This window comes from Chiloscyllium plagiosum, unplaced genomic scaffold, assembly GCF_037043375.1.
Source record: "Chiloscyllium plagiosum isolate Xiang-an unplaced genomic scaffold, Cpla_swu_hap1 HiC_scaffold_28, whole genome shotgun sequence".
Taxonomy (NCBI): domain Eukaryota; kingdom Metazoa; phylum Chordata; class Chondrichthyes; order Orectolobiformes; family Hemiscylliidae; genus Chiloscyllium; species Chiloscyllium plagiosum.
The window spans coordinates 19,179,163-19,205,325 of NW_028270166.1; the positions used below are offsets into that span (position 1 = coordinate 19,179,163).

General features: G+C 40.9%; 1 long non-coding RNA gene across 1 annotated transcript; it reads left to right on the forward strand.

The window, feature by feature from the left end:
• Positions 1-4,908: 4,908 nt before the first annotated feature.
• LOC148142503 (uncharacterized) lies at positions 4,909-25,904 on the forward strand. Its single transcript, XR_015751903.1, has 3 exons — positions 4,909-5,037; positions 19,522-19,565; positions 25,845-25,904. It is a non-coding gene; the product is annotated as an uncharacterized LOC148142503 (long non-coding RNA).
• Positions 25,905-26,163: the final 259 nt, after the last annotated feature.

Consider the following 26,163-nt stretch of genomic DNA (forward strand, 5'->3'; position numbering starts at 1 on the left):
ATTGCCAAAGTCTGTTTTCCAGGATAGAGAGGCCAAAACTAGAAGGCATAGGTTTAATGTGAGAGGGGAAAGATTTAAAAGGGAACTGAGGAGTAACCTTTTCATGTAGATGGTGGTCAGTATAAGGAACGAGCTGCCAGAGGAATTGTAGGAGACTGGTACAATAACAATGTTAGAAAGGCATCTGGATGGGTACATGAATAGGAAAGATTCAGAGGGATATGGGCCAAATGCTGGCAAATGGGACTGGATCAATTTAGAATATCTTGTTGGCATGGACGAGTTGGACCGAAGTATCCATTTCCCTGCTTTATAACTCTATGACTGTATGTGAATGCTGATTGCTCACATTAATATGCGCCTTTTTTCCATTTCTTGTGTCCCCCACACAGGTTCATTCTGAGTGCGACTGATGAATCTAGTCTTTTCTTCTGAAGTACAAATCATTGATCCTTTTGAAATTTGTCTGCATCTGCCCTGTTGTGTGCAAGCCAACAAAACTTCAAGATCTTGTCTTAGTTATTTGGTTATTAGGAGAGACTGGAAAAGCTCAAGATGTTCTTACAACAGAGAAGGCTAAGGAAAAATCTAATAGATGTGTTGAAAATTAGGAGTGGTTCTGCCAGAACAAAGTAGGGGCAAACTGTTTCCTTGGAATATAGATTTAAAATAATTATCAAAAGAGCTAGAGTTGAAAATAGAAACATTTATTGATGCAATGGATGGTTAAGTCCTGCACCAACTGAAAGGTTTGTGCAAACAGATTCCATAAGAACAACTCAAAGGCAACTGAATGTGTTGCTGAAGAGATTGAATTTGTCGGGGTAAGTGGGAAAAACTGCAGTGAAGACAAAATTGGAAACTCTCACACAGGAACAATTTGTTAAATAGTCAAGTTCTGTGCTGGAAATGAAAGAGTATTTGAGAAGAGAAGGAGTTCCAGGATATTGGGATTCCATGAAAAACTATTACAATTGTATAATTTAAGATGTTATACAAAAACGAAAGTGACTCCACCTTTGTGTTCATCAAAATTGGCGAAGTAGTGGTCATTGAACTTCCTTTGAAACCACGTATTACTGATGGCGACGCACGCAGATCTTGAAACAAATGAGCTGGCGTTGACTTGGGGAGTTATTTCTATGGTGATAGCCTTTGTTTACTTCCTGTTGAGTTGAGTTTCCAAACCCTTGTACATCACCAGCCTTACTGGACACATTCCAAATGTCACAGACCTGTTTTGCACAGCAACGTTGAGTCTGGGTGGAGTCACATGATTATTAATGTAGTGTAAACAGTGATTTGCTGTGGAGGTGAAGTGCCAGGAAATAAAGGAGACTTTGAAAGGAGTTTTGCTCTGCCAGTGTTATTTTTGTATTGACCAGCTCAGAGACGATTAGACAAGAGTCAAAACTAAAAGCTGAGTCAAACTAAAACGTCACGTTTTCTTTTCCTTCACAGAAACATTTGACTAAAGTAAAAATTTATCTCATGTTATAGCTGTTACAGTTGACCTTTTTTGATATTCTATATTTACCACCCATAAAAACCCTATTCATTCAATTTTCCTCCCGGCTAAACAGTTTCTATGCATATCCAATAATGGAAAACAGTGGGTCTGTGTTTGCAATTTTCATAGCTTTTGGGTGTTTGGCTCTCATCCAGTCGCCTTGAATTCTATTTGCAGAATTTGCAAAGCCGTTACCATAATTAAAGTGCCCCTGTTCAACTCCTACTATAACGCATTTATCTGGAATGTCACCAAAGTACAGCAGACCGCCCAACATCTGTTCAGATGTAGCCCATAGTCATCTTCAACAGGAATCTTCTCATCATACTGGCAGGATTTAAATGGGCAGCAAAGTTCAAACATAACTAAGAGCAAATTAATAATGACAAACAACTTTATTTTCAAGAACAGTCTTCAATGGCTGGCAGCCTATGGATTCTTTATATCGCACATTCTGATTGCTGAGAAGTCATAATGTAGTGTTTCATGCTAAACTTACAATGGAATAATAGCTCACTATTTGACTGAGTCTAGACAGAATATATTATGTCCTCACCCAACTTTCATACACAAACAACAGATATCAGGAATAGGAGACTCAATTGAAGCACTGGTGGCAGTGAATCAAGCCTGCGTCTGGTCTTATCTGTTTGCCTCAAACCACATGGACTGGGACTCACTGAACACACAAATCTAGGATTTTGAGATTACAGCACAGAATAAAATTTTTACAGGTTAGCATGCTCACCTAAAATGTGAATTCTCTCAACCACAGCAAGGCTGATGTTTTGACTAAAATGAGAGGGATTTTAGTTAAATAATTTAAACATTTGCATGTTGTTAACTGAAGTCATAGAATTGGAAACCTAAAGGTTACTTTGTGACCATTCCGAAACTCAGAATGCACTATTGTCTGAACTTAACTTTACTTCTGTTGATTTAAAACCCGATAAATCCTATTCATTAATGCCAAATAGCTGTTATAGGCACAATTTCACGCGCACACACACATATGCACATTAGCACCCACACGCAAACACGGGCAAGAACACTGGACTAAAGTGGCATGTCTGGTTTATACAAAGATACCAATGTTCTTCCCTGATGCGCTGGGTAGATGAAAATGAAACCCTTCAAGCTAATGAAAGACTACTAGTCTGAATGTGAATATACATATATTATTTGTAGATTGAGGATCAACTAAGAGCTTTGATCATTTGGGATTAGAATGATTCAACAAGACATTTCAAATGTGCATCAATTACTTATTTAATAATGCACTTTGATTTTACATCTAGGTGCCCAAGATTTCCTGTGTCCAAACACTTCCTGACATACATCATTCTGCTGCATTTATTATCAAATTATTTTTCAACCACAGAAAGTAGGTGTACAGTAAAAGCCCTAGCAACATTTAGCAGCATGCCTGCTTCAAAGCCAATGTTCTATCAGCTGATAAAAGTGATATTTAATCCACACATTTCATTTAATACATTTGCTGGATGATAAAATTGTGCTATTCCAGTTCATTGGAGAGCAAGTAGTCGCATGTTTCAACATTAGCCAAAGTAACTGAGTTAGGATGATTGTTGGGAGACACATAGTGTCAGTAATGTGTCATCAATTGTACGGTAATCTCAGTGATCCATTGGTAATTATTACAAATGCTAAAAGTATTCATTGTTGAAATCAAAAGAAAACTGTACAGAGGAAAGCAGAAATGTGCCAGAAAAAAGGACATATCGTAAACTGAGCTCAGGATGATGAGGAAGTAACATCAAATTTGGCAGTGTTACATTCTTTGAATTAAAATTAATTACAACTGAACTTCTGTACAAAATATCATTGAGACAGAGACCATCAGTTTAAGCTCCACTATGTGTATTTGAACACATAAATTATTCTGCAGGATTATTCCATTAGCCTTTTGGATAGGACTTTAAATTGTGGTCCCATCACCGGATGTAATATATAATTCAGTCACCCATTTGCCAGATTCAGGAACTCCTTAAAGATGAAAAGAATGTTCTTGCTGTACACTGACCAACATGCCTCCCTCAACCAACACAACTAAAAAAAATCACAAATTAACTGGTCATCCATTTCACTTGGTCAATGAAATCACTCCGTACTGGATCTTCTGAGGAATGTCAATCACAGTGATATTGCCACTCCATTTTTCGTACTTTGCACCCTCTCAGCATTTCTAATGGAAATGCCTGATTCAGGTAGTATGAGAAATGTAGACTGCATCTGATCTGAGAGCCTTCCAGTTTCGCACAGGACCAATGCTGGAAGTCAAACCACACTCACTTTGTACAGCAGTAACTGCTGCAAAAACAGGTTTAAAAGTCTAAGAGCACTTTGACCAGTTGTGGAGAGAAGGTAAGTGCAGTATATAAGGTAAGTATATAAGATAAGCGGATTAGGGTGGAGAGTGGGAGGTGGGGGTGAAGTGGTTGATGGACAAGTGGGTGGGTGAGGGGTAAGGCAGCAGCTGGGTGGGGTGTGGAGTGCCAGATGGGTGAGGGAATAGGGTGCTAAGTTGGTCAGTAAGGAGGTAGGATACCAGAAGCAGGTGATAAATAGAAAAGAGAAATCAGGTAACTAGTCAGAGGGTGGGTTAGGTCCGGTATTTAGATGGTATATGGTGGGGGGTGGATTTAATACAAAGTTAGTGAGTATTTGAAGAGGAGAGAGAGTGAAAGCTGAGTGAGCTGTCAGTGCATGTGGCCAGGAAGCCAGTTTTGTAATTACCCATGAGTTGGAGCCAGTTTTAATTCCTCAAACTGTTCCTGTGTAACTATTCTGCTTAGTACGTTGGCGCCTCGCAACCCCCCTCCCCAACCCTAAAGTTCCAGTTGCAGGGTAATTGCTCATCAAAAGCTGTAACTTCCTGGGCAAATTACGCACAGTCTGTGAGTCACAATGTCCACAGAGTCCACGTTGTGCGTCTGTCAGGGTATGCCCAGTCTAGAGACTAGAAGACTTTGCTCTTCATATTACAGAGTGTTCAACCCATCAGGTCCTATCTAGCCTTTATGTTCCACATAAGCTTCTTCCCAGTCCCCTTCATCTGACCCACCAATATATCTTTCTATTCCTTTCTGTATCATTTGCTTATTTGGCTTCCTCAATTTCTACTTTTGCAACAGAACAATGAAGCATTACCAAAGTAAACCAGTAGAGTGCCTTGGGACATCCTGACACAGCAAAAGGTCTAATGGTCTTATATAAATGCAACATTCATTTTTGGTCATAAAAATCACAAAAGAAGTGTTTTGTGCACACAAAGTACTTTGTTACCACACTTCTCCATTAATCAGATGAATAGAATTTCACAGTTTCCAAAACCGAGTTCATTTACAGCTGCATATATTCTGTCACCAACTCCATTCGCTGACTCCAGTCACTGATTCTGTCCTCCTTTCCATTCAGTGCTTTGGGACAATCCAGGTTTTGTGCCATCTTAGCCTCCTGGCTGATCTGAACTGAGCTTTCAACCTTGGGGCCTCTCCATCAGAAAGGTAGGCTGTTTCTACCCTTGTAACATTGCCATCTCCATTTGCTGCTGAAAGCCTTTTCCAGTCATTTCTTATCTTCAGTTTTAACCATTCCAATATTGCTCTGATTAACCGCTTGTCTTCCAACCTTCATGTACTCTGTGCTAGTTCATGTGTATTTTTTTTTTGGTGTATTAATGTCTCAAACTTAAAATACTTATTCTCACCCCTCTCTATAACTTATTCCAGCCCTACAGAAATATGGCTTCATAACTCCTGACCCTGACACATTCTCCATTAACATCACCCCACCTTGCTTTCATTCATGACATCCCTCAGGTCTGGAATTCCCTTCTTAAATTCCTCTGTGACATCAGCCCTCTCTCCTCCTTTAAGATTCCTCTTAAAATCTCCCTCTTTAACCGACTTTTTTTAACATAATGCTTCCTTCTTGGCTCAGTGTCAATTTTACATCAAATTACACCCTATGTGAAGCTCCAAGAGAGCTTTTCATACCTTAAAGGCACTGTTTAAAGGCAAATTATTGTTGTTATTCCATTACCGTTGATTGTTCAATATGTTTGGCTACAGAAAAAATAAACAAACTCAAAGAAAAGACTCTTTAGGAATGAAATGGAGGGGAATTCACATTTATCTCTTATTGACTTGCTTGATGTTTTTAAAGCCTAATTATTGTGGTTGTCAGTCAAATGTATGACTTCACCCAGTCTTTGATGCTGAGTAGCATTTGAGAGGCAGTTCCTCCATGTTAATCAGAAATGAAATGTGTACATCTAATTTTGGCTAAAACGCCATTCCTGTACTGAGGTACTAAAGGTGTGTAAATCAAACTACTATTTCAAATAAGAACCTCGTTAATTAATATGCATCTTTCAATCAACATCGCAAAACTCCCCAGATTATCTGGTCATTATCACATCTCTCCTTGCAGCACCTTGCTGTGTGTAAATTGGCTGCCGCATTCTTTACATTACGAGTGACTCTGCTTCAAAAGTACCTAATTAGCTGCAAAGCAACTTGAGATGTCCTGAGGTCATGAAAAGGCCAATAAAAAAACTATAAAATAACCAATAATTGACAACCATTTTTAACTACTATGGCTTGGGGAAGCATACACGGGCTTCTGGACAACAGAAGACCTTATGATGTCTGTCAAACAATGTTACATTCTGCACCTGCAACTTCCTCTTTCTGAATCAATTTGTAAAAGGTCTAGTCAGTGTCATTATCCACACAGCTAGACCAGACCGTTATTATGTGTCCAAAGTAGGCCTGGTGACACGTCTTTTACGCTGATGGTAGCGCTATGGTTGCTAATTACACCCTAATTACCAACTGTGCTCTGTTTCTTAAAAGAAACAAATGTATTGCACAAAGCAGTCCTGATTCTGTAGTAGCTCAGAAACCAGCTTCCAGCTACTCAGCTGGATAATTTTGGCGGCTTCAGGAAGAGCATGTTTACTATTATTCAAAACAGCAAGATAAAAACACCCTCTGCGTTGTGGTATATATCATAAAAAGGTAACCATCAATGGAAACAGTCACTCCCAACCCAGAAACCAGAATAGCATCCACAACAAAATTATATGTGTGGGTGAACTTTGTTTTTTTTTGTACCTATTTATAAAATATAACAACACATTGTATACCCAGTTGGGTCATTTCTAAGACTGACACATGCACTCAATATATTGGCACACTGTAATTGTTGGTTATATTTTGTAATTACATTTACACACAAATTCAGCAATTTCTTTCTTTCAGTGTGTTGGTTCCTATTGGAATCAGATGGCTTGCTTTAACTGGTGTACACCGTTTGGAAGACTGATTCTATACTCCCAGCAACAAACCCCAGTCGCACAGAAACAATGTTAGGAAGCTGAGAGCCTGCAACCCTGTGATTTTCCGACCTGTTAAATGAATGGGTGGAAAATCACAGGCTGCTAGACCTGACTTCCTGACTCACTCTCTCCACAAGTATAGCTGCTTACTTGGGAGTGCCCACTTACAGACTTTAGGCTGTGTCTTTAATTCACAGATTTTCCAAGTGGGGTTTCCAAAAACCTAGTGGGTAGATATAGAACCCTTTTTTTTTAGGGCTGGTGGTGAAATTTGCAGGTTTCTACCCAATGGCTAACACTGTTCAAAATGTGTCTGCATTCTTCAGTTTGCTAGGATGTGGAGTCTGTTGGATTGCAGTACAGCTTTTGTCTAAGACTGTGTATTTTCAAATGTTTTTGCATAAGGGTGTCTCCCTAGGAATGTGCAGGGGGTCCCCACAAGCGAAAGTCTGAAAGTCACTGAATTTATTCATTTCAGGCCAGACTGGTGCAACCGTTTCCTGTACAAGACACTATGAAACTCCTGATAAAATACTGGCAGCCCACACCCAGTTACCACATCCTACACGGTCTACATTGCGACTGAGAAAGTTACGAAAGGTTTTGTAGAAACCAAGCAGCAACGCAAACTGTGTGTGCTCCACTGACTCCCTGCAAAAGTGCCAGAAGACAGCACTAAAAATGGAGACAGGGACGTGAAAAAGCATCATAAACTTCCAAAACCTGAAATCTCACTCTAGGTGATGTCATTAAGCAGAACTTAAGGAGACACAGCAGATATGTAGACAGCCACAGCATCTGGAATGTGTTACAGGCAAGAACCCAATTATAAGTGGTATGGGTGGTTTCTGTATGTGTGAGGCCCCAAACTGCTCTCTGCCAACCATCAACAGAGGAGGGGCGGATAGTGTAAAGTGCATAGCCCTTTCCTACCAGGCACATTGTTTATTACCTAAACCCAAAGTTTGTTTTGTAGTGGTATAAACAAAAGGGTGGAGGTACAGACGAAAGAGTATGCAGACAGCTTTATTATTGTTCTTTTTTTTTAGAAGTTAATCCAGGAGCCTACTCCTCCTTCTACAACACAAATACCTGATGATAAAGATAGAATCAGACTACTTATTATATTCATTTAATTAAGGCTTTTTAAAAATTTCAGCAGCATCAAGTGACTGATGAGAGATTTGGAAAGGCCATTTGAATGACCATAAGCTCCCACTGTCCCGATAGCAAAGCAACTGCGCCAACAACACCCAGTGGCACAAATATTTAATACCTCATCATATTTCCTTTCATTATTAATACAACACTTAGCTTCCCCGATGGCTTGGTTGGTGATTGCAGTCGAGAAACCTCCCAGGTTAGACCTACAATCTGTGTTATTGACCCACCTCAGTCAGAGTAAAGTTAGGGCACCACAGCTTTCTTTCTTGTTAATTCATTCATGACCTAGGCCAGCCTTTATTACCCACCCCTAATTACCCTGGGGAAGGTGGTGTTGAGCTGTTTTCGTGAACTGCCACGGTCCTTCAGGTATAGAGACACCCACCATGCTGCTTGGGAGGAAGTTCCACCATTCTGACTCCGTGATAGTGAAGGAAAGGCAACATCATTCCACATCAAGGTGAAGCGTGGCTTGGTGAGGAAGTTGCAACTGGGTGGTGTTGCCATGCATCTGATGGCCTTGTCCTTCTAGATGGGAGTTTGGAAGATACTATTGAACTCGACTTTGTGAATTATTTCTGTGCACTTTGTAGGTGGTATCCACAGCTGCTTCTGTGTGCAGGTGGTGAAGGGAGTGTTTGATGAAGGTGCCAGATGATATGTCAGCCAAATAGACGAGTGCTAGCTTCTTGAGTGTTGTTGGAGCAGCACTTAGTCTTCCATCACATTCCTGACCTATCCCTCGTCTATGCTCAACAGGTTTTGGAGACACAGGAGGTGCACTGCAGAATATTAAACATCGAATCTATTCTTTTAGCCACAGACTGTATGGCTCAGAATCTGGCCAACGGTAATCCCCCCAGGATGTTCATAATGGGGATTTCAAGAATGGTGATGCTATTGAATGTCAAGGGCCAATAATTATTTGATTAGATTAGATTCACTACAGTATGGGAACAGGCCCTTCGGCCCAACAAGTCCACACTGACCCTCCAAAGAGCAATCCACCCAGCCCCACTCCTCTACCCCATATTTACCCTTGACTAATGCACCTAACACTATGGGCAATTTAGCATGGCCAATTCACCTGACCTGCGCATCTTTGGATTGTGGGAGGAAACCCATGCAGACACAGGGAGAATGTGCAAACTCCACACAGACAGTCATCCAAGATGGGAATCGAACCCAGGTCCCTGGTACTGTGAGGCAGCAGTGCTAACCACTGAAACATCCACTAAACAAAGGAGGAAGCATTCAAGCAATGCTGCTTTTGCCAAAGCCCAGGATTGAAACAGGAACCTTTAGATCTTCAGTCTAACACTCTCCCAACTGAGCTATTTCAGCTGTGTTATGTTTTCTCTTATTGGAGATGTCCATTGCCTGACATTTGTGTGGCATGAATATAACTTGCCAGGGTCTTGCTGCAATTGCATGTGGACTGCTGAAGTACCTGAGGAATGAGAAATGATGCTGAACATCGTTTGTCATTAGTGGACTTCCTGCTTCTGACCTTATGATGGAGATAGGTAGTTGATGAAGCAGCTAAATATTGTTAATGGTAGGACACTACCCTAAGGAACTCCTACAGTGACATCTTGAAGCTGAGGTGATTGACCTCTTTCCTTTGTGTTAGATATGATTTGAATCAGCAGAGATTCCTCTGATTCCATTTCACTCCAATCATTTTCGGGCTCTGGGTGTCATACTCAGTCAAACACTGCCCTTATGTTAAGGGCGGTCACAATTACTGCACAGCTTGAATTCAATTCTTTTCTCCTTCTTGAACCAAGGCTATAATGAGGTCAGCAGCCAGGTGGCCCTGGTGGAACCCAAACTAAGCACTGGTGAGCAAGTATGAGTTCCACTCAATAGCCTTCATGACACCACCTTCCTTCATTGTGCTGATGATCGACAGTAGACTGATGGGGAAATAGTTGGCCTGATTGGAGTTATCTCGTTTTTTTTATGCAGAGGACATAGCTGGGCAAGTTTCAACATTTTTATAGCTGTACTAGAATAGCTAGGTATGCAGCTACTTCTGAAGCACAAATCTTCAGTACTGTTGAGTATGAAGGTATTCATAGAATATCTACCTCTGTTGATAGAATATCTACCTTGTTGTTTAGCTGTCCACTACCATTCATAATTAGATGTGACAGGACAGCAGAACTTAGTTTCGAAGCATTGAATGTTGGATCTGTCTATTCAAGCTGTTGGCATGCAAGGACCCTTTACAACTTACCAGGTTGACACCTCACTTTTCGGTATGCCTGGTGCTCCTCCTGTCATGCATCCTACACTCTCCATAGAACCAGTGTTGATCTCCTGGCTTGATAGTAAAAATTAAAATGCTGAGCCATGAGATTACAGATTATGGTTGAATACAATCCGACCGGTGCTGATGACCCACAAGACCTTACGAGTGTCTAGTTTTGAGTTGCTAGATCTGATCAAAATATGTCCCAATTAGCTGGTAGATGATATTCTCAATATAAAAATGTGACTTCACTCCCACAAGGACTTCTACTGATACTGTCATAGATGACCATGTCTTAATGTGGGGTGGAGTTGAGGTCACCGTGATTTTTCCCTCTTGTTGCTTCCCTCACCACCTGTGCAAGATCAATGCAGCAGCTATGTACCTTTGGATTTCTCCAGCTCAGTCAGTGGAAGAAATACCAAACCACTCTTGATGATGAACATTGAAGTACCCCACTCAGAGTACATTCTACACCTTTGCCACCATTACAGTTTCCTCCATTCAACATTGGGCAGCAATGATTCATTAGCTGAGAGGAGTACCTAGCAATCAGCAGGAGATTTCCTTGGCTATGTTTGGCCTGATGCCATCAGATTTCATGCTGTCTACGCGAGGGGTCCCAGGGTAAATCCTTCCCGATTCTATTCCACTGTGCTGCGATCTTTGGTATATCCATCCTGCCTGTAGTACAGAATATATCCAGGGATGGTGATAGTAGTTCGGGGACATTGTCTGTATGGTATATTTCAGTGAATATGACTGTGAGGTCGTTGCTTGACCAGTCTGTTGGACAAGCCCCCTGATGTTGGTAAGGGTATTTTGCAAGGTTAAAATTTATGTGAATTAGCCAGAATGTCTCTTCCCCAATCGCTGCCCAGAGATACCTGTCAGAAACTAGATGTCAGTTAAAGACTGTGGACATTCATTATTTTATTTGTGCCAACATTGATACCAATTCCTTCAGATAAGCCATGGGAACTCTTCCCCCAGTCCATCTGCCTCTCTACTTTTGTCTCTGCCTTCAAACTGCCTCAAGCTTTTCGTCCTGTCAAGATCTGTGCTTATGTGGATTGGTGTCAATTAGTTTTTTTTCATAATGGTCACGTGAAGTGCCTTCAGACATTTTAGACGCATAAGATGCTGTGCAAATGCAAGTTGTTGTTCATGGTCATGCATTGCGAAATGGCCAACTGAAATGTGGCTGATAGCCAGCAAGATATAGCCCTTGGTATAAATCTGTGCTGCAAGGGGCAGAAAGAACTGCCCCAGGAAACAGAAGGAATGCAATAGTCCTTCACAATCGATAGACAATGGCTTGGCAAATCTATCTCAGAATCGAAAAGTGTGGCGCTGGAAAAGCACAGCAGGTCAGCATCCGAGGATCAGGCGATATGACGTTTTGGGCATAAACCCTTCATCAGAAGCGTGGGGGGTGGAGGGGATAAAGGCGGCTGAGAGATAAATAGGAGGTTGAGGGACTGGGGGGAAGGTGGCTTGGAAGGTGATAGGTAGATGAAGGTGGGGCATGATGGTGATAGGTCAGAGCAGAGGGTGGAGCAGATAGGCGGGAAGGAAGATGGACAAGTAGGACAGTTCAAGAGGGTGGTGCCGAGTAGGAAGGTTGGATCTGGGATAAGGTGGAGGGAGGGGAGATGAGGAAACTGGTGAAAGTGAGGTTAATGCCGTGTGGCTGGAGTGTCCCAAGGCAGAAGATGTGGCGTTCTTCCTCCATGCTTTGGGTGGCTAGAATTTGGTGGTGGAGGAGCCCAGGACTTGCATGTCCTTGGCGGAGTGGAAAGGCTGCAAAACATAATGAATAATTAGGCAGAACATACAACAGGTTGGACAAATCCATTTGTGCTCATTTTTCACCGCAGAAGAATTTGACCCTCAATGTTAAGATCTTTTTTCCAAACAAATTATAATAAATGAATTACTCCACACCTCTCTGTACTATTCCTCCTAAAATATAGCATAAAAAGGCAATTATTTTTCATCTATTTTAGCACACTATCATGACAATTCAGTGAATCTTTTGAATAACTCAAGCCACAAAACATCAGTGCAACATTAACTATTTCATACCTGTTGGCTAGGAGTGCCAGAAAATTCACTGCCTCGTATCCTTAATCAGCTAAAGGTCAGAATTGAAAAGTGTAGTCAGAGCTCCAGAAACACCAGCCTTTTCAAGTTAACAACTGAAAACTGCAGCATTTTCAAAATGTCAAAGGTCAAGTAAAAATATGCGATTGATTATAGCATGCACACCTCCCACATGTATCATCTGTTGCACATACGATTGATGCTTGTGTCTGATTCTAATTTCAATGATCTTACTTTAAAATAGTATAATGAGGAAAAAGTGAATATTGAACATACTTGGTTTGTGGTTTGAACCTAGGCTGGCATACTTATGGGGGCTGAATGTTCATTTTGTGCTACAGTGTTCTGAGGCTTATAACTTATGATTCCAAAACAACTGTGCACAGTAGGCTAATGTTTTGCCCATTTCACCAGTAATACTAAATGGTATTAGTGATACAACCATATAAAGAACATTAATGGAAAACAAAATACAGTTGGTATTAAACCTTCTTATTACAAACTTATTTGGATATTGACCATATGATTTAAAAAAGCAAACAACTCAGTAATACTAATTAACATAGGAACAATAATTTGATTTTAATATATATGGCTTCTTGAATAGTTTAGTTCTAAATGGGAGAATGAACCACACAAAATGGCGGCATCCAGTTTGAAACTGAGACCTGTGAAGTTAAAAATCACACAACACCAGGTTATAGTCCAACAGGTTTAATTGGAAGCACACTAGCTTTCGGAGCACTGCTCCTTCATCAGGTGGTTGTGGCACAACCACCTGATGAAGGAGCAGTGCTCCGAAAGCTAGTGTGCTTCCAATTAAACCTGTTGGACTATAACCTGGTGTTGTGTGATTTTTAACTTTGGACACCCCAGTCCAACACCAGCATCTCCAAATCGAGACCTGTGAAGACTGAGCTGATCATAACAATTGGGGTGCGTCAATGTCAATGCCATTGGCTTAGAAAAGGGCAAGACAGGCAAGTTCCCGCTCTGGATCATTGAGTCACATCATGTGGAACTGTAAGATGGTAGATGTCGAGGGAGAACAGGTTGAATGGGGATAACAGGCTTGAAGTGGGATCTTGCATTTACAAATATTTTTCACATTAACAAGATGGCTTACAGTCCTCTGCAGCCAATGCATTACTTTATGCTTAGGAATGCCAATTGTTCTATCAGCAAAATGAGCAAACATTATCCAGATTGAAGACTGACAAACTGCAAGTATATAGCACTATAGCAATTACACGATGTTCAAAAGTGCTTTACAGTAAGTGAAGCCTAGTCACTTTTGCGATGTAGGAAACATGGCAGCCAATTTGTCTTCAGCCAGGTGACACAAACAGCAATGTGATCATGGATTATAATGCTGGATTTACTTACAGACATACTAATTTTTTTAAATTCTAATGAGTTTTAAAAGGGGACATATTGCCAAAATATAACAGCAAATGTAAATTAATGACTGTCTAGCAAAGACTTGAGAGGAAATATGGAATGTCATACCTGAAGAGATGCCAAGGGAACTTCAGACAGCAACTCTTCAAAGGTAAATGTGCAATTCAAAAGAAACTAGACTGCGATCTCCTCTGGTAATGGCGATAATAAGAGGTTGACTATCATTTTCAGCAGAAAGTCAACTCCTGTGCATTATAAACTAAACCATAGACAAGTCTGTGTTTTAAGCTCCCAGTGGATTGGTCATACTAAATGCCCATAGTGTCTAGGGATGTGTCGGCTGGATGGATTAGCCATGGGAAATGAGGGTTATAGGGTGGATCTGGGTGCAATGCTCTTTGGAGGGTTGGTGTGGACTCGATTAACCACACTGGACTGAATCTATATCTGTGCTTTTCCAGCACCTCTAATCCAGAATCCTGAATCTATATCTGGGAGATAGCACCTCTGCCAGTGCTGCACTGGTACTATATTCTGATGTCAACTTTGATTTTAGTTCTCAAGTCCTAAAGCATGATCTTAAGCCTACAATCTTCTGACTGAGAGGAGAGAATTATACCAATTGAGCCTTAGCTGAAACAGTCAAAGTTGCTAGTATTTTTGACCTTAAAATAATTGACCCATAGTCTACAATTTGTAAATACCACATCATTTTGTTATCGAAAAGGTAAAATACACAAGAAATGCAAATGTTTGGAATTAAGAGGTACAAATGTTGCCTCCTTTACATTTTGTAGAGCTGCAATGTCAATCTTGTATTATGCTTTCAAACTTCAGTTAATTGAGGGAGGACTTGACTCAGTTTAGGAAATTCATGATGTGTTTCACAGAAAGGAGTACTCAAGACAATTTGGTCTAAGGTTACCTGAAACCCCCACCCTGCCCATTCATCTTTATTTCAAAATGAAAGTGGGTGGAAATTAATTGAACACTTTACAAGAACAGGAAATTACTCTCTAAAGGCACAAGGCCTCTAAAAATTAGATTAGTTCAATGAGATGAACAGCTGAAGAGTATCAAAGTTTAATATTGAAAGTAATTAGTGAACCTCTCGCAGAAAGAAAGCTTTTTCAGTATTATTTTACTTGTTTAACAGCTTTGCTTGTATCAAATTCACTTCCCATTTCCTTAAGATCTCATGTTGTGGTTAGTTCCTCTTTATAGTCCAACACTGAAGTGGGGAAGCTTCTGTTTGCTAGTTTTTTGCTGTCCTATGTGAATTGGTGACTACCATCATGAGGCCCATTTCAGTTCAGGTGTGCTACTGATGGCATTCTGCCCCATCACCTATCACTTTAGACTCATAGCAAATTAGTTTTTGCATCATGTGCTCATTATGTGACAGTAATAGTGTATTAAGTGATTTTAGTCTAATTTCTTCTGTGTGATGACATCTATTTAATTGGTCTTGTTCAACTTAATTGCTGATCTTCCAATGAGAAAAAAAAGGATTATAATTTAGCTTCCATTTCTCCTTCAGAAATTTATTCAGTAGGTTGGCAACCTTTTAAATGAATATTGATTCTTAAAATCTTGCTGAATTTCAAACTAGTCTGTTAGCACCAACCTATGAATTTAAAATAACTTAATTGTCACATACTCCCTTTGAACTGTACTAGAGACTAGTGATATTTAACTTCTATGTTATCTCGTTTTTATTGCTGATGGTCACTACTCTTCACAGTGCCCATGTGCAAAGAGAAGGTGAAAACTCTTTTAAATAGATTGGATTACATTTGTTGGAGCACAGAATTTGCTCCTTACGGTCAAACATTTATTCCAGAATAAGACTGGGATTAAAATCTCTCAATCCACCACCCTATTAAGTGAGTCAAATGAGTCAATGTCAACCATTTTTCCCAGGACTTCATTCCAACTTCAGATCACCGTCCAAATGCAGGAACAGTTCCTATCACAGTGTCCAAGCAGCAGTAATTTGTCCTGGTGTCTCAGTGTGTCTGAATAATCCATTTTCTGTTAGCCGCTGGTCTCATTTCATATTCTCTATTTAATCTCATATTCACTTTTCCAATTTCTCTCTGAAACTATTTTCAGTCTGGTCCTCTACTGTATAAGTTTTGTATTTATTCTTCATCTTAATTGTTAGTTTTGATCTACTTTTCCTCTTTGTGCGAATATACTTAGACTATTTCTGAACTCTGTCTTCTTAAAGGTCTATTGGTCATTTACAGTTTTGCTTGCTAATCTCTGATTCAAATGTATCTGAGCCAAATCTTAATACATTGATTAACCCTAATTAATCATTCATATCCTGAATTGTTATTTATTGATTTCCATGATTAAAATTATGTTATGATACAATGAACACTGTCTTTTTTAATGTTCTCCTAAAAATGCTTCATTCATTTGGCCGACCTTGTTCCCAAGAATAAGGACCAGTGATGGTGCCTGTCTCATTGAACTGGAATCATATTGCTGAAGAAAGTCTTTCTCAAGTCACTCTAGAAACTCTTATCTATCTCTGCCTTTTGCACGAGCACCATTGCAGTCTTTATTCTGTCCCTCTTTATTACTATCCAATAATATTTGCACTTGTTGGAATTACCTTGGAAATCTGTTTCTTTATTTCTTTCCCATGAGGTGATGCCTGACATGATGGTTGACCAATGTAATTGCACTATTTTTTTGTTCCTTAGCATTAGCCAAATAGATTCTGCTCTTGACCCCTCCATGAGATCCTGGGTGTCCAGCACTGCAATGTTTCCAACAATGCCACTCTGCCTTCCTTCCTTTCCTATCTTCTCTGAACACGTTGTATGTCAGAATATTTATGTCATGCCCTTCTTTGAACTAGGTGGCTGTTATAGCTACAACATATTTCCATGTGGAAATCTGTGTCTGTAGTTTTGCCAATCTTATTTATCACATTCTGTACATGCACATGCAAACACAATTACTTATTACTTTCTCCTTTAGCCTGAATTCGCCTAATGATTTACTATCCCCTACTCTAGTGATATATGTCTTTTACAGAATTCTATACACCTTTCTATTCCTCTCTAATATTCAACAACTAATAAATCAGAGTCTACAAAACTGCACGTAAAGAGTGAAGAATGTTATGATCACAACTCAGAACCCCAAAATATGCTTTTCAAAAGAGGCTGCAGATTTAAACTAAATTGCTGTCTGGAAAGAGCATGTCACATTTCAGGATACAAAAGGGGGCTTTAAACAGCAATCCTTCAAAGAGGGATGAGTCATTCATTCATAGAGCTGTACAACACGGAAGCAGACCCTTCGGTCTGTCTGACCTGCTGTGCTTTTCCAGCACCACACTCCCAACTCTAATCTCCAGCATCTGCAGTCCTCACTTTTGCCTTTGGTCCAACTAGTCCATGCCGACCAAATATCCTAAATTAATCCAGTTTCATTGCCAGCATTTTGCCCATATCCCTCTATACCTTTCCTTTCAGGTACCCATCCAAATGCCTTTTAAGTTTTGTAATTGTACCAGCCTCCACCATTTCCTCTGGCAGCTTGTTCCATACATGCATCATCCTCTGCGAGAAAAAATGCCCCTTACATCCCTTTTTATATCTTTCCTTAAACCTATGCCCTTTAGTTTTGGACTCCCCTACCCTCGTGAAAAGACCTTGGGCTATTCACAGTGTCTGTACCCTCATGATTTTATAAACTTCTATCTGGTCAGCTTCCAATGGTGCAGGGAAAATAGCCTCAGCCTATTCAGCCTCTCCCTACAGCTCAACTTCCAACACTGGCAACAACCTTGTAAATCTTTTATGTACCCTTTCAAGTTTAACAACATCTTTCCTATAGCAGAGAGACCAGAATTGAATGCATTGGCCTAACCAACGTCCTGGGCAAAGCAGACGAGATTTCTTGGGATAATAAAGATCTCAAAGGGCTGACCACTGCCTTCACAACATCAGACCATCCCCTGCCATTTATGGTCCCAGAGTGCAGATACATTTTGTATTTTTCTCTTCTTTAAAGCCAGTTTTAATTCAACTTGTCTTTGCTGTGACTGAACATTCTTGTGTGTGCCAGCTGGCTAAGGTACTCATGTGTATTAGCCTGGGTTCGAGCATCAGCGTGCTGTGAAAATCACAGTCAAATAACGTTTTGGAATACTGTGTGCAATTCTGCTTTAGGGTGTTATGAAGCTTGAAAGGATTCAGAAAAGATTTACAAGGATGTTGCCAGGGTTGGAGGGTTCCAGCAATTGGGACAGGCTGAATAGGCTGGGGCTATTCTCCGTGGAGCATCGGAAACTGAGGGATGATCTTATCGAGGAATGATCTTATCGAGGTTTACTCAATCAGGAGGGACATGGATAGGGCAAACAGACAAGGTCTATTTCCCAGGTTGGGGGAATCCAAAACTAGAGGGCATAGGCATAAGATGAGCGGGCAAAGATTTCAAAGGGATCTAAGGGGCAACTTTTTTCACACAGAGGGTGGTGCATGTATGCAATGAGCTGCCAGAGGAAGTGGTGGAGGTGGTACAATTACAACATTTAAAAGGTGTCAGGATGGGTATACGACGAGGAAGGGTTTTGAGGGATATGGGCCAAATGTTGGCAAATGGGACCGGATTTAGTCTGGTCAGTTGGACCGAAGGGTCTGTTTTGTGCTGTACATCTCTATGATTCTATAACTATCCCCTAGACATCCCTGTCTTGCGGGTAAAGGGATTATTGCACTCTGAGTACAAGCAGCCAGCAAGCCAGTAAGTCAGGTAAAAGAAAAGAGGACAAACAAATGGACTTTGTCTCATCCTGAATGCTGGAACTCAGTCATAGTCAAAAGGAATAACCACCACAGCATCTCAACCAACCTGAAAAGCTCACAATCTTAAAATCCACTGTTCAATTACTAATGTCAATACCACTAATAACTTCCTTGTAACAGTTGTGAAATGCTACTATCTGCTTCTAATGAACAATTCAGAGACTTATCTGCATATTTTCTTTTTAAAGTTTTGTCATTTTAGACTCATTTGATATTTCTAATCTGTGTTTGGTTGTGTTGAATTATTAAGTGCTCGCACATATGGTAAATAATAAATTCACTCTTTACTAACTCAGAAAAGACTGGTTAATTTGGCTCCTTTTACAATAGGGGTTCATTTGGATGTAGCTAAAAGGTGTTTACAGGGAAAAGGATCTAGTTTTAAATTAACTTTCAAATTAACTTTGTTAACCAAGGTGGGGCAGATGCTCTCCTGTGTGATTTAGAGTATCTCATCTGGAACGGTAACAGATTGGCAAATCTCACCTGGGGTCTGGGTGTAATTAAAACTACATGTTTTGATTGAGAATGATCTTCATACTATCCTACAATCTCCTGAGAGATCTGCACTCTTCTATTGCTGGAATTTTGAGCAACTCAATTCTAATCACTCCCCCTTAATGCCTCCACCTTGGCATTAAGCTTTGGAATTCCTTCTCTTCAACTTTCCACAGCCCTCCATCTCTCAAGCTCACTTTCCTCCTTCAAGATGCTCTTTCAATTCCATCTCTTTGACTAAGCTTTTAGTTATTTGCTCTAACATCTTTTTTGATCCGTCGCAAGTCATAGCTTGTTATACTCAGCACCTGCAAAGTGTCTCGGAATATTTGATCATATTTAGATGCTATATGAGTTCAAAATATATTCTTGTAACTCATTTCAGCTGGCACCGCATCAGGAGTGGTCAACTGGCCTCAGTGCTCCTGGGTAAGGAAAGAAACAATGTTTTTTGTATCCTGTTCTTGATCATTTGCCAGTTTCCAGCATGATTAGATTAGATTCTCAACAGTATGGAAACAGGCCCTTTGGCCCAGCAAGTCCACAACAACCCACTGAAGAGCAACCCACCCAGACCCATTCCCCCGCATGTAATTACCACTGACTAATGTAACTAAGAGTATTGGCAATTTAGCATGGCCAATTCACCTGACCTGCACATCTTAGGACTGTGGGAGGGAACTAGAGCATGTGGAGGAAACCCACGCAAACATGGGGAGAATGTGCAAACTCCACACAGACAGTTGCCTGAGGCAGGAACTGAACCCAGGTCTCTGGCGATGTGAGGCAGCAGTGCTAACCACTGAGCCACCGTGCTGCCCCATGAGGAGGGTATACTTGTGGACATTGGGTCACAAGGGGATTAAGTTTAGCTGTGATATTCCCCATAGTTGGAAATGCTGCCAACACACATCCATATGAAGAATGATGAAATAGGCACGATATTGAAGGATTATCAATGAAAGGAGGAACTTCCCTCAGGTGAGAGGCATGCAGGAAGCAGGCTAGTGCAAAAGAGATCAGCGTGGAGTGGTTGGTATAGGCATGTCCCATTATCTCCTACTTGGTGTCAAGCCGAGAAAGAAGAAAAGATCAAAGAAATTATTTCAATTATGATCTCGACAATCAAATCATTGAAATGTGATCAGGGATACATCTTCGAACCAATTTGAAAATGTTACGAACTTTACAATTAACCCCATGACAATTACTACCTGAACTTGTCCCATTGAATTTTGTCAGGCAAGATTACACAAACTTTTTAGTCTCTCATGTGGTTGTTGAGAGTGATGTTATAATAATGGGACTTCACTGCATTGTTATTAATCAAATGGGAGCTGAAAAGAACATGAAAATGCAGAACTGAAGTGCTACCTTGGCCAACAAAATTATTATGTCAAGTTGCTGTGTCAGTAGAGAGACACTTGAAATGGGGATTGCATAATAGGGCAACATTGATTTGTGTGCTGCAATTATTACTGCCACAAATCAGCACTGATTAAAATCTTTTCTATCAAATCAGTTGTGACGACTAACCTTCCCTACCATACTCTTAGTATCAATTAGTATATTTAGAATTCAATTCAACCTTGATTTGATTTATTTATTGTCATGTGTATTTTGTTACAATATACAGTGAAAGTGTTGTATAGTGTCGCCACTCTCCTAAGCCATCTTCAAACACAGAAAAATAAACCAAAACATAGAGTATAAAGGCATAAAAATGAGGAAATAGAGACATAAAGACCCTGAGTTGAGTTTCAAACCTTACATCCTGTTCAGCACCAAGTTTACCTACTTTCTTTCACAATGTCGCCTCCCTGCCCTTGCTCACGAGTTCTCACAATCTGTGATTATTTGCGTCTTCGTTGTCTGAAAGTTGTATTCTTCATTGCTGTCATTTGGAGGAATTGAATGTTCTCTTGAAGCAAGTTTAGTGGGAGTGTGGGGTGGGGGATTTAAATCATGAGAAGGGAGTGGGAAATAACCATCCAATCGCTCACATTTCCACTTCCATCCCAAATTAAGCCCAGTGTCGAAGGCTTGCGGGCAGCTTTCCAACCCCAATGCCAAATGAGGACCATAAGCGGGGAATTGGTGATTACTTAAGGGCCTCAAACTTGTATTCTCCTATCAGGGGGCTTGTCTTGTGGAAAGCCAAACAGGTGCAAAATCTATTTGAAAACTAGCTTTCTGATTCTATTTTGATCACTTCTCCTAATCTGCCATAGATTACCATGTCCATTGAACTATTTTGTTCTGAATACTATATAAAATCAAGTCTTTACTGATAAACAGTATTCCATGCACACGTAACGAATTGGCATGTTTTTAAAACAGACACATAACAGGTTATTATTGGGGTTGGGGTTAATATTATTAATGATTATTTTAGAAATATCAAGTTGCATTATTTTTCAGACTCCTCCACAAAATATAATAAAATGCAAACAAGTTAGTAAAGTATTAACTTGTAAAAGCATCATGGAATGTTTATCGTGCCTGATTAAAGGACTCTGTTAAAGTCTGTTATTGTTCAGCTGCAGACAATATTAAAATGTTCTAATAACCCTTCAGCTGTGCTACTATTGTGTGTAGAGTCTACTCCACCTGTGTGCAAAGTTGTTATTCATCTATTATATTTGAAAGCTTCATCTTTAAAATTCAGATGATATTGTCTTTTGTGTTTTATAAAAACTATTGTGTTGAGTAAAAATGTAAATTAAGCATTTAAAAAAAAAGACCCGTTGGAGTGATTTTTGACAAATATTGGGGATGCACAGTCAATAATTACTTAAAATTCCTTTGTTCAATTTAGTCACAAGTGGATAATTGTATTTGTATGAGAATTTACTGTCCCCTGCTCAACCTGCCTATTTAGAACAGGTTAACACCTCTGATTAAATTGTAGACAGAAACATTTCATCGCTGTGTTTGCTACCAGTACTGCACAGTGCAATTTTAACCCTCAAGGTTTCATAACTGCACTTTGTAGGAATTATCTCATGGGCTGGGCAATGCTGTCCTTGGTATAAAAGTGAGAAGTTATATATTGAACTGAGTAGGAAGTGAGTTGGGCTTTTATAAATCTAAGATAATAAATGGATTGTAAAGAGGGAGTTCTGCTCATTAGAGGTTTATTTAAAATGAACATTACTTCCTTGGGCAACAATTCATTCTTCAAACATTAAGCAGTATCTATTTAATGGAGGGATGGGCTACAGGATGTGTTTGACTTCTGAGACACCCGGTGCCAGTATTGAGTGCTCCAGGGCCAGGAATAGTATAAACAAACCCAGAATGCATTGCTCCCTCTACCTTGCCCTAAACCAGCCTTAAGGGGAGCAGACATTGCATTACTGTGTGACTCTTATCCCACTTCTCCAGTGAGTCATCCTCTGGACTGCAACTGAGTAACTATTTCACAGGTGATAAGTACTACTGGCAAATAAAGACAAGTATTGTCTTATTAGTGCAGGCTAGACTTGATCTCAATTCTCAACAGAGAAAGCCTGTATCTAACTCACCACACCAACCACTATCGTAATGAGCAGCTGTATATTTATAGGGATGTCCCTACTTATGCTTCATGTGATACAAGAATAAGACTCAATTGTGTGCTGAAACAAGACATCATGAATGCCTGTTTTTATCCCTTATTTACATGTTTACCAATTTAGTAGTGGGACTTGGAAAAAGAAGAAAAACAGAAGCCATTTCCACATTTTTTTAAGCAAGGGGAATTTCACCTCACTGACTCCGAGGATAGCACAGATAATTTTGATTGCACTCAGACTGTTTCAGATTCTGATTTTCTCAGAAACCCCTGAAACCTCCTGTAAGAAACATGATTAACTAAAGTAGCCCCCTGCCAGCAAATGGTTACTGGATATAACTATGCCACCTCATATGGAATATATACCAGGAATCTCAGTAATGGAAACTCCTAATAATCCTGCAAGCAATGTCAAGATGGGCACGGGGTAGGAGCAGATGTGGGGGTTGGTGGTGGAAGGGAGGAAATAAGCTAAGGTTCCCTCTCTTGATTGGTACCCAACAGCATCTACTGGAGGCCTGCACACACATTACATAATTTACCTGCTGAACCATGAGGGAAGATTGGATGACTGGATTCCCTACAGTGGGGAAACAGGCCCTTCGGCCCAACAAGTCCACACCGACCCTCCAAAGAGCAACCCACCCGGACCCATTCCCCTACATTTACCCCTGACTAATCCACCTATCATCACAGGAAACTTAGCATGGCCAATTCATCTAACCTGCGCATCTTTGGACCGTGGGAGGAAACCGGAACACCCGGAGGTAACCCATGCAGATACAGGGAGAAATGTGCAAACTCCACACAGACAGTTGCCTGAGGTGGGAATTGAACCCAGATCCCTGGCGCTGTGAGGCAGCAGTGCTAACCACTGAGCCACCGCACCGCCCCAGTAAACTCACTGAATTTTGTCCTCGTGGCAGAGGTCCCTCTGCAGTATACACACCTACATCCACAGTCTGTGGCACTCAGGCACTCACCTTGTCAATGGCAGCCAATGAACGGGTTGCTGCCAGGGTGCCCCGCCTCCCAGAAGCTGCCAGGTAGTCAGAGGATAGCTTCTACTCAGAGTGTGGCCATTGTTGGTCCAGCACCTGGAAAAGGAGGGTGCCACGGAAGGAAGAGCTGCCCTGACCAAGTAAGTGAAGTCTATGGCCAGCAGATCAGGCAAGGACAGGGAGAAAGGGGTTGCTGAGGCTAAGAAGTGCTCCAGCTGCAGAAGTAGGCATTGTTGGTGGGTGGACCATATACTGCCTGATTGGAAGATACCCCCCTCCACCCTACTTGATCAGTAGGTTTTCACTTGGGGATCACCAGTGGGTCAGAAGTCTTACCCACTGCTTTTAAAATGACAGTGGTGTAAAAGAGGCTTTTCATTGTCCTTTATGTGGGAGGGGCATCCACATTCTCTGCTGCTGGTAAGATGGAATAGTGGGAGTAGGATGACAAGTATTTCACCACTAACCCTGCCACGTTCTCTCCCACCCCACCCCCTGCCACCTACACATTTCCCCTATGATTTAAAAGGTTCTCCTCCCTACTTCCTAACCCATTCTCACAGTCCTTACATTCCTATCAAGTTAAGTTGAATTAAATCCCATGTGGCCAACATTCTCACATCTTCTGGTCACCTTTGCCACTGAGCTGCTATGAGTTGCACCTATGCTCCAAAGCAACAGCTGTTATTTCAGCATCTATCTGAACGCAAAGCAGTACATTGCTGCTGTGTTTGTGGTGAAACATCAATGTACTTTATCTCTGTGATTTTTAAAAAAGTTAGTCCTGGCAATAGTAGAGGTGTATTCCCTGCACTTCCCAGCAAGAGATAGCTATCAAATCTTCTGTGGTTGCCCAGGTTCCTCCGCATTGCCAACTGTAAGATTCAGGTCAAATGCTGTGATTGTGTACAATCACAAGTAGCAAGGCTAAAGAAACTACCTTCCTCTTTCACAAGGTTGTTTTTAAACCATGAATTGACTTGCTCTCTTCATCTCCGCTCTCTCATTTTTGAAATGTTTTTGTGTGTGGTTAGTCATGATTCACATGTGTGCATGTGAATGTGTTTGCACGTGGAATGCCTCCCTGCCTCCTCCACTCCTGATGGTCACCCCCACACACAGACCCAACCACCAACACATAAATATGCCAAATTAAAGGACAGCTCCGCTCTGATTATGGCTCTGGCTGTGCTGAATTGTCTTCGATCAGCACAGGAAGTATGTACATCCAGCTGAACGTCGCTGCCAGTGTGGGATATTGCAGTCAGCTCATCTGGGTCTGTGAAAACGAGTGCAAATTATAGTGAGCGCAATAGGTGTTTTGCAGTGAGAAGTAACATGGGAATTTTTCTCTGGTTTTGAGCTAACCTCATAAGCCTGGCAAATGAGCCCCAAGTTTAAATCATTCTCTGGCATCTATTATTGTTATAGGTTACACCCGCTGAAAACCAAACATGAAAAATGCTAAACTTTCAGTCAGTAAATAAAATCATGTTTTTATTACTTACTATGGATTTATATGCTTTACATAAAGAGTTCCTTTACATTTCTTCTACCCTTGTCTCTGCTAATACTTGTTGGAGTTAGGATTTGTACATGCTAGCTGTGATGTATGAGCATTGATAATGAGGCCATGCACCACTCGCCTATGGAGAAATATCCTTACTATTTCTCCTGTTTCCTAGCTCACAAAGAAAAACTAACTCAGGCAATACAGAATGCTGAACTGGGAAGCCCTTCATTTAGGTGACTCAATTACCTCATCAGATAGTGCTAGGAAGTACCCGAGATACATGATTTAATCACAACACAATCACTACTGGCCACCACATTAGATGTCAGGATCCTGCTCCTCCTCTCTTGTCACCTCTTGTTCTGTCCCAAGAGGTGTTCTGCAATTGAATATCCTGAAACTCACAGAATATGTACTCAAGTAGTTGCATTGATACTTGCAAATGTTTGTAAAAAAAGAACTCAGGGGGATCTAAGATGGCGGCGATCTGAGAAGATCACACTGCAGAGCTTTGCATCGTAGCAGGAGCAGGACAGTCCTTTAACCCACCCAACCCAAGTCATCAGGATTTCTTGGGGTGTTGGAAAGATTGTGGAGCCCCAAGAAACATTTAAAAATTGACTTACCTGTATTTTCAGCTGTCCAGAAATGCTTAAAAAGGGAGGAGGAACATCTGAGGCCGGGCCTGCAGCTCAGCCTGCAGCAGCCTCAGAGCAGATTACTCTCCAGGACCTGGTGAACCATCTCTCAAAATCTTGCGAGATGTTGGGGAAACAGATTGAAGAGAAGCTGGCTCCAGTCTCTCTCATGCTGCAGAAGCATGAGCAGCAGCTGGGAGACCTGGAGAAGAGGACGGATGAGGTGGAGCACAGGGTCACAGTGGTGGAAGCTGATGCCAGTTCATTCAAGGAAGAGATCCAAGCCCTGAAGACGCAGGTTCGTAATTTGCATGACCAA